Source organism: Lissotriton helveticus, chromosome 11, assembly GCF_964261635.1.
Source record: "Lissotriton helveticus chromosome 11, aLisHel1.1, whole genome shotgun sequence".
NCBI lineage: Eukaryota > Metazoa > Chordata > Amphibia > Caudata > Salamandridae > Lissotriton > Lissotriton helveticus.
This window is the reverse complement of record NC_136072.1, coordinates 535,034,602-535,050,598: the sequence shown is the minus strand read 5'-3', so window position 1 is coordinate 535,050,598 and position 15,997 is coordinate 535,034,602. Positions and strand designations below refer to the sequence as shown.

General features: G+C 44.7%; 1 protein-coding gene across 2 annotated transcripts in view; it reads right to left on the bottom strand.

Annotated features, from left to right (window-relative positions):
* PLAT (plasminogen activator, tissue type) overlaps positions 1-15,997 on the bottom strand; it is a 135,915-nt gene that overhangs the window by 81,150 nt on the left and 38,768 nt on the right. The window contains exon 2 of one of the 2 annotated variants that reach the window (XM_078666229.1): positions 556-606. The exons of the other annotated variant lie outside the window; for it this stretch is intronic. The gene's annotated coding sequence lies outside the window, so the exon portion shown is untranslated. The remainder of the gene's footprint in view (positions 1-555; positions 607-15,997) is intronic. 2 annotated transcript variants of the gene reach the window in all.

Below are 15,997 nucleotides of genomic sequence, written 5' to 3'. Positions count from 1 at the left end.
GACCACATTAACAATGTGGTTCGCACCACCTATGGTCTAATGCGTAGTCTTAGAAACATCTTTAAATGGATTCCTTTATCCTCTCGCATGCCCCTAGTACATGGACTAATCATAAGCCGCTTGGACTACGGAAACGCATTACTAGCATCCACAAATGAAGAACATCTAACAAAGTTTCAGGTCCTGCAGAACACTGCGGCCAGACTGGCCTTAATCCCTTGGGCGCGGCCACGATTCTGCGCCTGTGCGGCCGTTTTGAAGAGTGGGCGGTTCATGACGGCCCCCAGCCGTCATCAGCACACGCCCACCGTGATGCATGACGGCTGGGGGGTCGTCATCAGCATGGAAGGGCTTAAACCTCCCCCCGCTCACCCTCGGCTCCCAGCCTGAAGACCCTTCACTGACTTCTCATCAGAAAGCGGATCAATTTCAAACTCTGCTGTCTGGTACACAAAACCCTCAACAGTAAAGGACCGCTATATCTAGCTAAGAAACGGATAAAACATCAACCAGTAAGAACCCTCCACTCCACCAGTAAACAACTCCTAACTGTACCTGAGGTCCGCACAGTCAGGAACGGTGGTAGATCCTTTTCCAGTACTGCTCCTGTAATATGGAACACATTGCCTTTACATCTCCGATTGGAAACCGATCACAAGAAATTCCCCAGATCCCTCAAAACCGGGCTATTTTAGCTCTTTCGCCCCTTTTCTTTCTGGTTTTTGAGTATAAGCTAGTGCTATGACACCTTCGGATGATATATGCGCTGAACAAATACCAAGTACATACATACATACATAACCAGCAGGAGGAGGACTTTTGGCTGCCACCCCTAGAAATGCTAAGACCCACTTTCCCACCACCTCCTTTGAGTACATTTTGACAGCTAAAGCATACTTCCCAGGGAGAGACATGGAAACTTTTCTGAGAGTCGTGGCTAACCCTTGTATGAAAGTCATATCTAGAATCATCGACCAGTCAGGAAAAAAAGAAAAACATAAATTGTGTGCAATGTATTTCCCACTTAATGTATACAATATTGACCATTTTCCAACACCCAACATAATTTACAGTGCTAGGTAGCTAGGTTCCTGCTTTATGAGTACCAGCATATACATACATACAGACAGTGATCCCTTCGAACTCCAATACACGGACAAAAGACCTAACACTTATGTAAACAGACCAATCTGTAAAGATCACACACATTTTTATATGCATAAATAAGGTTTGACTAAAATCATGCGCTCGACAATAACTCACCTCACCCGCCACAGATCACATCGCAACTCATTACACATAGATAGCATCCAGCCATACAGTGTCTATCCTCATCACACTTTACCTTACCACACCTCACCGCATATCACCGCATCTCCATGCATAACTGTACCACATTACAGATCACCACGCTTCACCACTTACCACCTCACGACCATATCTCACCACACATCACCTATCTGCACGTCATCTCACCTCACCACAATGCAATTGCACGTGGTTTGATGGATCCATCACCACATTTCAATTCTACCGCAACATTACGCGGCAGTGCTTCCTTCACCTGGTGGTCTCTGGATCCAGAGACCATGTAGAACGAGGCAGTAAGAAGGAAGCTAAGCAAACACTCTACGGAGGGCGATCTGGCCCACGGACGTGATCTCATTCTGAATAAGCGCCTTCATTATTTACTTGTACCAGGAAATCACGGGATGTGTTCCAAGACCTCATCCACATCATCATTCTCCTTTTGAGCCAAAAGTAGTGACACCGCAATGAGCTTTCCAGTTCCTGTCCTGAAAGAGTCCATCACACCCAGCCTGACCTCCCGCAATGTGAGGAACCGGTCATTCGCTCAAGCTTGCATGCATCAGCTTCTCTTTGAACCCATTCCAGGAGCCTGTGTTGGATAATCGTTACAGGTTCTCCATCCTTCACAGATCTCACAGGAGGTCATTTCAATTACAGATTTCCTGTCCATGCCCTCAGCAGCTCTCTTAAGCTCCTCTTTCAGCTGCAGACATGTGTCTTTTCAACAAACAAGTACTAACCCTTATTTTCAAACACTGTTCAACCCAACTATCCTAACCATTGATTCTTCCAGAGTGGACCAAATTGATTCTTTGATGAGAATCAAACTTGTCCCACACAACAGTAATGGTGTCCAGCTCTATCTGATGGGTTCCTGGGAAGATGTCTGTATTTGATTTGTGTGTTTAAAAAGACATATTTCTAGGCTACAGTCTTCACATGTAAATAATGCAGCGCTGTCAAAAAAATCTGTAGAACATGCAATTAAATATAACTTCTCAGATACAGGTCCACCTTGGAGAATGCTAAGGCGGAGGCTGGAGGAGAGTACATTGGGTTATTTTATAGCAGTGCTTACCCTTAAGTAGACTGTCAGAGAGCTTTACATCACAAACATATTTTACAGAGGCAATAATTCCTATAAGTGGGTAAATCAATGTATAGGAAATGTAACTTAAAACAATGAGGACTACAAGGTGTAGGAGTCACATGTTATCTATACTGGTAAGAATTATATGGTAAAATTACTTGGTCTGGAGCAACGAAGAAGCAGATATTTTTATGATGCGCAGTAACTAAAGTTGCTGTGCTGTGCTGCACTGCGTGAAAAGGACAGCACAACAGCACCATATGTGCTAAGATATGGTGGTGTTGCTCTCTCCTCTAATGCTGGCATACCTTAGTCTGACTTGCTCCAATGCACACATCCTTGCACCATAGTGTCAGGGGGTTTGCGTGATGCCAAGCTTAGGTTTTATTCTGGAAGGGTGCCATCAGAGCACAAGATTCTAGTTTTACACTTTATTGCATTGTATATGTGCTGTATGGTGCAAAGCTGGAAAGGTTTGGAGAAAATAAATCTTTTCACAATATTTATTCCTTCCTCGAGGAGGCATGATTTGTCATGCCAATCTCTTTTTACCAAAGTTAGTAGATATGGATTTGTGTAAAAATCCACGGGTGAGTGCATGTGAATGTCTATGTACCACTCATGGTATGCAACTTTTACATAAAGTAGCACAGAATGCCACTCTGTGTTATTTTTAGGGCTACTGTCCGATGCAGTTCAGGGTTTGAGCTGGAAAGTAAGTCACAAAAAAACACTTTGAACCATGTTTGTATCACTCTTGTGGTGAAAACCAGGAATAAAGTGTTAATTAATCCAACATATAAAGATAACACAATAACTGGGGTGTCATGCTAATAAAAAGTTTTAGGAACCTTAGAATAGTGAAAGATCGAGGGGAACAAACAATAAGGTTCTAAACCTATGCCTTTCAATTTGCATGCAGCACTTTGATGCCAGTTCATAGCTCAATGTGCTTACTAGAAGGTTGTAACTTGTCAACTCCAACTAACAAAAGGATCTCTGAGAAAAAAGGGATAACCCTCAATATAAAGTACTAATCTGAGGCCTGTATGTCGCATGTTGTGCTTTGTGGCAGGAACATTTACCCTCTATGCTATTTTATCATGAGTCATGACTGTGACTAGACAAATCAAAGTTCTTTCCCTCATGCACATTAACCACAAATATTATCATGCCATTGTAATATCGCCTGAAAAATGCTGCACACACAAAGACCTCTGCAGGCTGCTCTTGCCTCAATTTAGCCTGTCCTGCAGCGAGTACTCCTTGCCCTTGGCACCTGGTGCAACAGCACCAGTCGCACAGCCCTAAAGCCGGCACTTGGAAGGAGACATGTTGGTCCAGGTCCTTCAGGGCAAGATTTCCTCACATGGTATCTGAGGAATTCTAGATACGTTGAGCTCTTACGGTTGTACGAACACTGGGTTTGTACAACATCTGGATGGGCGGTTCCTAATGAAAGAGTGTTTTTTCTGCCAATCATGTTGTATTCAGTCCTTAACCCCTTCCGCGCTCATGACGAGCTGAGCTCGTCATGAGCGACGACGCTCGTACGCTGATGACGAGCTGAGCTCGTCATGTAACGCGGTGTTTTTAAAAACGCAGCGCGCAGCGGGAAAACCGCTAGCGCGCATGCAGTTAATTTGAGCAGGTTGTTGCAGATGGGGCCCATCTGCACCCATTTTTGGGGACCAGCAGTGCAGCAAATTAGGGAGGATCTAGCTAGATCACAGACCCGGCAACTATTATTCAGCCGGATCTGGGATCTGGGTTGGCCCCTGTGAAATATGTTGAATTTGTCTGTTTTCAGTTCAGAACAGCAAGCTGCAAACGGTGAGAGGGTTTTCTGATTTGACACTTTGTAGGACCCAAAACAAAGGCCTAATTTAAAGGGCCATCAGCCCTCGTTCGAGTATCATCCTGGCTGGGAGTAACTGAGGACTAACAGTTAGATGCCAATGTAATAGAAGAGAAAAATGCACACATTGTGTTATCACTTCACAAGCACTTAAGAGAATGTATAATTTGGAGGCAGGTTTTATACTTTAGTTAACCTCTATATGTAAGAAATATGCCAATAATGTAAGAATGTCAGATGTATATGTATGAGTAATTACATTAATAATGATTTAAATAGCTCTAACTAATTTATTTTTTCTACTTAATTTCTTATATAGCGCTTGGCATCACACAAACCCAGTATACAGAGACAATAAATTCTACAAGTACGTAGATAACTGTACAGGAAACGTCATAAAAAAACATGAGGATTAGGTGTAGGAGTCACATATTGTCCATCCATACTAGTAGGCATTATATTTTAAGGCCACATGGTCGGGAGAAACACAAAGTCAGGATTTCGGAGTTGTCTATGCTAATGAGACTTTATTACAATTAAAAAAAACTTTTTAGCAACTTTAGACTAACGAAAGATTGAGGAAAAAAATATGTTTCTAACCCATGCCTTGCAGTTTGCACACAACTCCTTGGTGACGGTTCATAGCTCACTGTGCTACTATATTACATGGATTGCGGCTTAAGAACTGCACAACAGATTTCCGTGACAAGAGCAGTAACCTACTGAGCTATCTACATAAAATACAAATCTGTGATTTGCATGGCTCTCGCTGTGCTATGAAGCAGGCACATTAACGCTCTAAGCTACTTTGAGTAAAAACTGTGACTAGACCAAAAACAAATATCTCCTGCAAGAGCATTAACCACCAGTTACCTTACCTTTATTATTATCCCATAAAAATTGCCGTCACACAAAGATCTCTGTAACAGGTGCCTTAACCCGTAAGATATTTTAAAAAGCAGCCTCTTTGTGACCCATTAAGCCAGGACAGGTTTACTGTCACAATTGTCGTTGCAAATTTGCAAATTTTTCTGCCACAGAGTTTTTACAAATGACTCCGGCCCCCACGACTCCACACTCCTTCCGCTGCCACAACTTGACCCGTAACTTAAAGCCTTACCGGCCAGCCTTGGGACTGCCACTTATTTTTCCTCAACAAACTTTGATCCCGAGTAGGAGAAAGAAAAACACAAGCAAGGGAAAGTAGGAGGAAGATTAAAGTGGAAATACAGTAACACAGGCAGAAAGCAGAGATGAAAAAGAACCTGCAAGAGTGAGATAGAGGGACAGGGAGTGTCTGGTGGTAGATTAAAGAGGCATAACATGGGCTCAAGTCTGTGCTGCCTTGGTAATTGGCACCCAGACGAAAACGTCAGCCATGGGCTTTTGAGCAAAACTTTGAACCCTGGCATTTATTCTCTTACTAACTATGCGCTGGTTGTATTGCAGTGGCAGTAATGCTCTCACAAAAAGGTTCAAGAAGGGAGCATCCCCACATACTTATCTAAATAAATGTCCTTGTGTGGTTAGGATATTCATGTGAGGTGAATTTCCCGCTTACTCCATATGTTATGCTATGTTAACAGGGAAACATCGATAACAACGCGGGCATTACCCCAAACTACTATTACAATGCTGCTATTACATCGCAAGTCATTACAACGACTTGCGCTGGAGGGTGCTGTAGGATAGCGAATAGTTTAATTTTCTATTCCAACACCTTCCCTACTGTCAACGTGGGCTGGAGTCGGAATACAAAATTAACCTATTCCACTATCCAGCGCCCCCCAACGCAAGTCGTTATAACCACTTGCGTTGTACAAACAGCATTGTAATGGCATGCGGGGTAAAAGCCCACGTTGTAATGCCGTACAACCATCATAGACATCTATTTATAAAGTATGGTCTTCAGTCTCTTTCTGAAAGCCTTCAGGTCACTCACAGTGCAAAGCTCCACTAGGAGTTAATTCCAGGCCACAGTCCCCATCCGTGACAGAGATCTGCCACCAGCCCTCTGTTTGAGGAACCTAGGGACGCATGCCATTAGCTTGGTCGAAGAACGTAGTCGCCTAGCCGGCGAGTAGAAGCTAGATCTTGCTCTAAAATAGGCTGGGCCGTGACCATGGAGGGCGGAGTGAACTCTTACCAGGGATTTAAACTTCACCCTCTCTTTTACTGGCAACCAGTGGAGGTCACGAAGATGCCACCTGACGTTCGCCCTTTTGGGGATGTTAAGTAATATGGGCATTGACCTTCCTGTATATGTCTTTATAATTTGATTTGATGCTTTGAATAGATTGGCCTATGTGTCAAAGTTAAAGCAGGTGAATTGTTCATGGAACAAAGGTGAGAGATCTGTGTGATGGGCCAAAAAGGAACTGCCAGGGCAGGCAGCTTGGAAGGCGTCCACCACCAGGATGCTTTGAGTGGATGGTGCGGACCAGGCCTGGGGTCAGCACTATTGGTTACGGTTTAAGTGACAGTTACGGACAGTCGATTTGCCAGGTGCACTGTGGTCCAGCCATGCTGCCAGGTAGAGTAGATATCGATTTGAATCCTGGTCCTTCTTTCCCTTTTGGGTCAGCTTTAGAAACAGGAATTCTTCATTGCCTTTAGGTCTGTTTTATTGGGGTTAAACTTTCAGGAAGGAAATGAGCTTCTGGTTGTTGCTGCTGTGAGGACAGGTGGCAGACCAGCATAGGACTCGGGCACTAGGCCCAAAGGGTTGGGACCTTGCCTGGAGACATTGGCAGATGGAGTATAGGGGAGCAGCGCTTGGGTCGTGAGCAGGGCTGGACTGGCCGTAGTGGGCACCGGGCAATCCCCCGGTGGGCTGCAAGGATGGGGGCCGTTTTTGGGACCCTGGGGGCCGTTTTTGTTACAGGGCCGTTTTTGCAAAATCGGCCCTGTAACAAAATCGGCCGAAAACTGGCCCTGGCAAAGAGCTCGACGGCACCCCCAACCCCCCCTGGGGGGGGGCGGCCGAGCACTGTGCCAGGGCCAGGTTTGGTTCCCAGTCCAGCCCTGGTCGTGAGTGGAAGAACGGTGAATGAAATGAAAGGGAAGGGGTATTGAGTGTTTAGATTATTTGTTGGGGTTTATTCATGTTGGGGGGAGATTTAAGGGTGGAAGGGGATAGGTTGACTAATGTATTAGTGAAGGGGGGTTTGATATATGTTGGACTTAAACAAGAAGTTCAGCTGCATACCTGTCATAATAAAATAGCCTTTTGCTCTTAAAGGTGACCTGATTATTTTGTCCTGTCCCACTTAATGTCTGCAGCTCTGAAAAGCCAAGAGAGCTGCGGAAGTGTCACCAACATGTCCGGCTCGTCCATCAGAGGCCCGGAATAGCTGGGAAGCGAATGGTGGGCCTGAGAGGGCACCGTCCTATACGCGGGAAGGCGCTCAGGCTGCCACACTGTTTACAAATCTACAGGAAGTGAGCCAAGCTGCGTCAGCAGCATGAAATATTAAAGGAGCTGACTGCCTCCTCAGGAGAAAAAGAAGAGGCTTCGAATTAGCAAAAATCAATTCCTTTTATACCGGCTGGCGCCGTCCCCTACTCGGAACCCCAGCTGCACGTAGAGATTGTCTTCCGTCCGTTCCGGTCAGCCATTGCTGCACGCGCCGCCTCAGGTTTCCATTAGGAATCCTCCCCTCACCACTCTAAAGGTAGAGCCCTGGTGTCCGGTACTCTGGGGAGTAGGAGTACTCAGGTTTTTCGGAGTAGGGTAGGTACTGGGAGTCCTCCGCGGAAGAGGGCTACTGAGGCAATAGGATATGCTAAGGGAATGAAAGTATTTCTTTCGCATAATATTGGTCTGGAAAACACAAGGACTTTGGTGAAAAAGAAGTCTGGGAAATAAAAGTGCTTTGTGGAATAGGAGTACTTTAGGGGGTTGTATGACATTACAATGCATGCCATTACCCTGAATGCCATTACTAGGCAAATCTTTACCCTGACTTTCTGTCGGGGGTGCCCTGGAAGTAGGAATAGTATAATTTACTATTCCAACTCCAGTGTGTGTACCAGTAGGAAAGGTGTTAGAGTTAAATCCAACACCTTCTACCCCCTGCAACAAGCTATTCGCTTTGTAACAACATGCGGGGTTGTAACAATTGTTTCTCACTCTAGGGAATGTGGCTAAACCGGGGACCAAACGCATTGTGTGCGATACGAGCTAGGAATAGCAGTTTTCTGGGCAAAGAATGTGCTCTGGGAAACAGGAGTAATAGGGATTATAGAGGTATTCTGAGAAATGTTAGAACTACTTATACAAGTGCTCTTGAGAAGAAAAATATTCTGGAAAAAAGAGAACTCTGGGGACCAACAGCAATAGGAATGGGGAACAGCAATTCTCTGGGCAATCAAAGGAATATGACAACTCTGGGAAATAAAAGCATATCAGGGAATGTAAGTGCTCTGATGAACATGGTTGCTGTCTGGGATATGTGTACTTTGGGAAACAGAAGCCCTCCTGGGAATAAGACTGTTGTCAGGAATAAAATCAGTCTGGGACAGAAGTATCACTAAAGAAGTATTAACACCACTGTTAGAGTTGGAAAAATGTTACTCTGGGAATTCAGAAATTGGGGGTCAGAGTGTGGCAGCAGAGAGGGGGTGAAGTAGGGAGGGTTCGAGTCTGACAGTCAGTTTTCGTTTTTCTTAATATCTCTGATGCAAAGAAATTGATAAAAAGAAGATGCATGACAGGAAACATGTTGTGGCTTATTCAGTTACAAAGAGGCAGTATTTTATCTTAATAGGGTCAAGGCACCAGCTGCAGAGATTTTGTGTGGCTAGAAATTTTGAGGGAGTAATATTAAAGGTAAGATAACTCTGGATGTTAATGCACTTGCATGGGAGATCTGTGCTTTATTTAGTCACAGTTTTGACTCATAAAGTAGCAGAGAGGGTTAATGTGCCTACTGCAAAGCACATCATGCAACAAGCAGATCACAGATTTGATTTTATGTAGATGGGCAAGTGGGTTACTGCTTTTGACACAGAGATCTTTTGATTACTTGTGGTCCCTTAGTTGCAGTCCTTCTAATATAGCACAGTGAGCTATGAACTGGCATCAAGGAACTATATGCAAACTTCAATGCAAGGGTTTAGAAACGTATTGTTTTGTTTCTCAATCTGTCATTTCTAAAATTGCTAACAAGGGTTACTTTGGGTAGTAATAAAGTCTTACGAGTACAAACAACCAAAACAACTGTGCTACGTTTTAAATCCTGACGTTGTGGTTCTTATCGACCACGTGCTATTTACAAATAATGCCTACAAGTAAGGACAATAAGTGATTTCTATGGTTTCCATGTATTATGCAACATTTCCTATATATTGATTTACACTCTTACATTTTACATATTTAACACATTGTCTCTGTATAATGTGTGTGTGATGTAAAGCGCTCTCACACCCTACATTGGCATTAGTAGTGCTACAAAAATCTTAAGAAAAAAACAGTGCTATATAAATTATTTTTGTAATTAATCACACAGACAGGTGCATCTGACATGCTTACAGTGCGTGCATCTATTATTCATGGATTGAAGAAAGTAAAAACCCTTGCCTCCAAATCATAGTTTCAAGTGCTTGTGAAGCAATAACAAGCTGTGGGTCTTTGCTTCTCTTCTCTGAATTTGCATCATCTAGGTGTTAGGCACTATATAGCTCCCATCCAGGGTGAGCAAAAAAGGGCTGATGGACCCTTAAATCAGGACTTTGTTTTGGGTCCTGCTGGAAGTCAAATAAGAAAGCTCCTTAATACCGAAGGGGCAGCCTAGTCGTGCTGCCCCACTACCAGCTTTTCAAACACAGTGCCATGAAGTATGCCCGAATCTTCCCTGGCACTCCACTATGACAGGGTTTTTATACACACAACACAAGTCACACATGTGCCTACCAGGTTCTGTTGTCACTGGACACCAATTCGAGTCAGCGAAGTGACAAATCGATGACGTTGCTCCTTGGGTTCTGCGCTTGTTGCTAAGAAAGCGGAACCTGAAGCTCCCGGGATTACATATTTAACCCTATAGAGTGCTTCCCTTCCTCTGCTGCAGGCCATCAAAACACTTTCACTGTAAGCTGCGGTTCCTTATCTTCACACTGAAGGTTTGTGGGCGGGACCTGAGCACTGCTGTTACTGAAAAGTTCTAACAGTTACAGCCTTCGGGCGTGCGGGTGGGTGGGTGGGGGGGGGGGGGGTGGTGGGGGTTAGTGCACTAGCAGCACAAGTGCCTCCCACCAGCCTGGCTTTCTCCCGCTGCGGTGCTGACTCAGAGAATATTCAGATCCGCTCCTACGTGGACGCTTTCCTCATTCGGAGTCGGACACCCTGCCCCAGGAATCCCGCGCTCTTTCCTTTTAAGCCACGCATAACTTCGAGCTAACAGAGCAGTGCTTAATTTGTAAAAAAAAAAAAAAAAAAGTACCAGGGTCCTCGACAGGAGGCCACTGCAGCTTGCACCACCCATTCCCCTGCCAGCGTTGCCAATGACAGTACCAACACAGCTACTAAGCATCACTCTTACTACAAGTGTGACAATTCATACTATTCGAGGCCCCCAAAGCTATAAGAATGGCTTTGGCAGCAGGTATTAGTCATTTATAATGCAGTTTGAAATAATAGGCAAATGTTGTGTTCCACTCTATATCAGCACTGGAACTTATGACAACCTGCCTACATGCTGGCTGTGTTTGTCTGACAATTAAGTGCTGGTGCTGAGCACCGGAAACCACCAGCTCAATTTAAGCACTGTGATATAGAACCTCTAAAATGTCTGCAGCATCTCGTCTCTAGCACAAGATAAAGCCTTCATTTTGTGTGCGCTCGATTGGCTGATTCAAAACAATAGCCAATAGGAACAAAGTGTCACGGTCGGGCTAACAGATTGAAAAGTGGGGGTCGCCCTCAAGTTATTGTGTTCGAACCTTGTTGCTGGAGAGTATAATCGTGAGGGTCTGGGTTCTGGACAGTCTGAGGCAAGTGTGTGACCCAGACTAAATTGAACTGTACTGTACCAATGCCTGTCCATTTTAAACCTCTTACTCATTTATGTCCTCGGGTAATGTAACTTTAATTTTGTTGCTGATATGCCATTAGTTTTATCAGTGAAGTAGATCGTGTGTCCTTGAGTGTGGAACAGAGAGCACTGCCTCTACCACCACGCTCACATTCATGCTTCTTCCAGGGCTGGCCTTGGGCATGGGTGAGCTGGGACCAGGCCCAGGGCGCCCAATATTCTGAGGGGCGCAGCAGGGAGCTGCCTGACTTAATGTCATGCAAACATCAGCTCGTCCACCCCCACTTGGTCTCAATCGGGTCCGTTAAAGTTTTGTGACCAGCCGTTAATGTACCTCAGCGTAATTGTTAGCACCCCAGCAACCCCCTGCCCTCTTCCCATCTTTCTCACACCTTCGGCCATCACACCGCAGACACCCCCCCAACCCCACCACCAAATTGTCTTTCCGCCCAGGGCGCTGTCCCGGCCAATCCCATTTGGGGGCGGCCCAGCTTCTTCAGACTGTGTTCAGTCACTCTGTCAGTAATGGGATTTTTTAGGTCTCGCCTACAGCTTCCACTGCCTTGTTTTGAAAGACCTATTGAGGGTTTACCAAGAATTTATAGTGGGCCTAAAGTCCATCCGTTTTACCATTGGTCGGCTTTGGACACTCTCATTTCCTTGCCTGTTACCTGATGGCTTTGCCTGCCCATGCCCATTTGTGGAAACTGCCGGTAAAGCGGCGATAAGGGGATTGATAATATGCCCTTGTAGAGCAAAGTACTGGTGGCCATCCACAAAGGTGCTTGCTTTTTTGCGCACTTGCAATTTCTCTTTTTGTTATTGACCAATCAAACTGGCACCGGCTACCTTAGATTTGTCAATGAAAAAAAGAAAAGAAAATGGTGCCCCCATCATTGCACCTTTTTTTGCCGATAATGAACAGCATTGACAAAAAGCATTGCTTTTAACGCTACCGTTCAGCATCGCCAAGAAGCATTTCAAAGCCAGTAGGTCCCAAAGGCGAGATCTATTGGCCTTGCCAAAACGTTCTTCATCTTTTAGCCCTAGTGCCACTGAAACCATGTGGTTCTGCAGCTGTGACGTTTTATGCATAAGCATAGGTCTACGACACTTACTGCAAAAACCATCTTATTAATTTATTTATCTATTTAAAACATTTATAAAGCTCACTGTGACCGTTCTGGTATCATGGAGCTGGTAGAGACTCACCAGGACATAAGAGAGGGAGAAAGAAGGGGGCAATGAGAAGGCTGGAACTGAGACAATATCGAGAGTGATAAAAAATGCTGCTAAATAGAGTGCTACAGTATAAGCCACAGTGGCACAGCATGGACCCAGGGGCGCAAAATTCTTAGGGGTGCAACATTTTACAAGAAAAAAAAATCAGTAGCAGGTCTTTTGCTAATGATTTTTTTTTCTTTTAAAATTTCCTCCCCGTCGCGGGCTAGGGGGCGCAATACTTGCCTTGCCCCGGGTGCTGGCAACTCACGCTACGCCGCTGATAAGCCGACATTACTTCGGGAAGAGACAGTTTTCAGGTGTTTCCAAAATTGCAGAGGCATAATTTGCAGACTTTGACAAAAGCAACATCAATTTTCAGTTCCAACAGATCAAAAGGTACTAAAGTTAAAAAAAAAAAGGTGACACACTTAGTGCTAGGCATTGCCTGACCCTTTGCAAAGGTTAAATGGCCACTGTTCAGTTGCTGACTGTTGTAAGAAGGTTAAACTTTTGTCCAGATAGTATTAATGTGTAACAGTGACAGACTATGGAAATAATGCTGCCACCTTTGACACATAATGGGCTCCTCCATAGTGACATCATTCCATTGGCCCTGGCTCTGGAACTCCAGCAGTGCTAGCTTCCTCCTGCATGCCCTATCACTATTAGAGGACCACAGCATTGAAAACAAAGGCTTCTTAGTGCAATGGGACTCCAGAATGGCACATTTCGTACAGCTGGCGTGAATCTCTCTCAGCAATGGTAGTCAGTTCACTTCTAAAGATTAGAGGAATTTTTACTGATTAACACGTTCCAGATAGTGGTTTTGACTGTAAATGTTGCTGCTATTGTCCTGTTTGTTTCTCAAATTGTTTGTTTTGGTTTTATAAGGTTTTAGCTCCATTTTGGGACACGAATACATTGGTATTGCAGAAGTAGGACAGGAAGTGACAATGTGTTCCACATTGCATGGTTTTGCATGCCACTATGCGCATTAGTGGAAGCAGTGGCGGCTCCTCCACTAAGGCGGAGGTGCGTCACCCCACTGCTTTTTTTTTTTGCAGTGAAACACAGAGAAAATAAAATGATAATAACTTGCCCTATTATCCTTTTCTTTTCTCCTACCTCCGCCCACAGCTTTACGTGAGGGGGAGGCGGCAGGGGCTAAGTGGTAGCACCATCCTTAAGTGCGCAATTACTTCTGGGACGGCCCTCCCGGGCCACCCAAAACAGTCTTGCGCACTTTGCATGTTCTACATGCAGGCTGCATTACATCCTACGTGGAGACCATGCCCAGACCTCCAGTCAGGCTCTGAGCACCGAAACACTGCTAAGGCAAGGTTGTGATTGGCTGACTGGGAGCCTGGCTGTGCTGCCTGTGGCCGAGTGAGGGAAGGACTACGGAGGAGAGACGCGGCGAAAAGGTTTTTTTATAGCCACATCCTCCCCCCCTCCTGTGTTCTCCCCTCTACCTCCCGCATCCGCCCCCTACCTCCGATCAATGCCGGCCGCCGCTGAGTGGAAGCAAGATGCATTGATCCTGGTTTAACCATTTGCACAATTTCCATTATCTCATACATAATAAATCAGAGTGCTACCTGATGAAGGAGGAAACAACCAGAGTCATTTTCCGTACTCTGATGAGAGGTAAAGTAGTCAGTGTAATTTTAGGAAATTTGTTGCAGGATAAAGTAATCAGTAATCTAAGGAACCTGAATTAGGTTAATCTCTATAGGTGATCAAGTGCATAATGTAGGTTAATCCTATTGTATCTTTTATGTTATGTTACAAGGATCTTAGGTAGCTCATAGCTGCCAGTTTCTTGGCCTGTGTGGCTGTAGAAGTATATGTCTACTGTGGTCAGTTTCCATAGAGTTGCCCGTAGACAGAAGTTGCCCATTAAAGTGCGAGTGGAGCTGTTTTGGAAGTTGGATTTTTGGGATGTTGGATTTTCACTGCTGTTCTGTTCAGAAGGATTGGTTCATGTGTCCTGCTGGCAAACAATGTGAATGAGAAGTGTTTAAAGGTTGACTGCAGGGTATGTCAGTGTCACAGTGGAGCTGCAGGTCTTTGACTTTCTCCAAACCTTTATTAAATGAGACTTGAAGTATAAATCAAGGATATTAGTACAGTTTCCCCAGTTTTATGGCAGCGTTTGCATGAGTGGGCAGGTGGGGCGTACACAGCTAGTTGTCTTGGTGTATGGGTTTTAACTGACCTACAGTAAAAGGTACTGAGCTGATGGTCTGTTCTGTTTCTTGACCATGGGCGTACGTGTCTTGCCTAGCTTGACCAGAGCGTACTGTAAAATAATCAGAACAATTACATCCTGTAATCTAATGCAGGGTAAAACAATCGAATTAGTCTCCTGTAACTCAGTCATGGGTGCAGTAGTTAGAATAATCACTTTGTGTAACCACATAAAAGGTATATAAATTGAAGCAACCATTAATCTAATGAATTATGGTAATCTGGGCAATATTCTCTGTAATGTAATGTGCAGTAAAGCAATCGACAAAAAACAAGCTAGGCGATTGTTGGTTATCCCTGACCTAGGAGTCAAAAATGCTATGTATTCAGGGGGTCCTTGATAAATATTCGTCTATGTGCAGTAAAGCAATCAGGGTGATCTACTGAAATCAAGTACCGTATAAAGTAATCTCATTTTGTAATATCATATGCAATGGAATATCCTGTAATCCAGAAAAGGATAAAGTAATTAGAGGTGTCTATTTTTCAAATCTAATGCAAAGTAAAGCCATAAACCCAAATTTCCATACCATGCCACGGCAACATACTTGAAGTAATCTTACCTGGTCTAATGTAAGCTAAAAGAATTATGGCAAATTACAAATCCTTTACATTTATGCAGGATAAAGTAAGCAAAATAATGTTTTGAAATTTTACTCAGAGTTTCTGTAATCTAATTCAGAGTAAACATATTTTTAGTAACCCAGCCAGTGGCAAAGTAATTGGATTACTCCCCTATCATCCAATGCAGTGCAAGCTCCTACACTCTGCGGTGGAAGCTTGCAGTACTGTCTCACTGCCCTCTCTGTGATGGAAGCTTGCAGTACTGTCTCACTGTCCTATGCGCCATGCACGGCAGCAGTGCTCCTGCTCTGTGATGGAAGCCTGCAGTACTGTCTCACTGTCCTATGCGACCTGCATGGCAGCAGTGCTCCTGCTCTCGGTGGCCGAAGCTTGCAGTACTGTCTCACTGCCCTAAGCGACCTGCATGGCAGCAGTGTTCCTGCTCTCTGTGACGGAAGCTTGCAGTACTGTCGCACTGTCCTAAGCGCCCTGCACAGCAGCAGTGTTCTTACTCTCTGCGATGGAAGCTTGCAGTACTGTCTCACTGCCCTAAGCGACCTGTATGGCAGCAGTGCTCCTGCTCTCTGTGATGGAAGCTTGTAGTACTGTCGCACTGTCCTAAGCGCCCTGCACAGCAGCAGTGTTCTTACTCTCTGCGATGGAAGC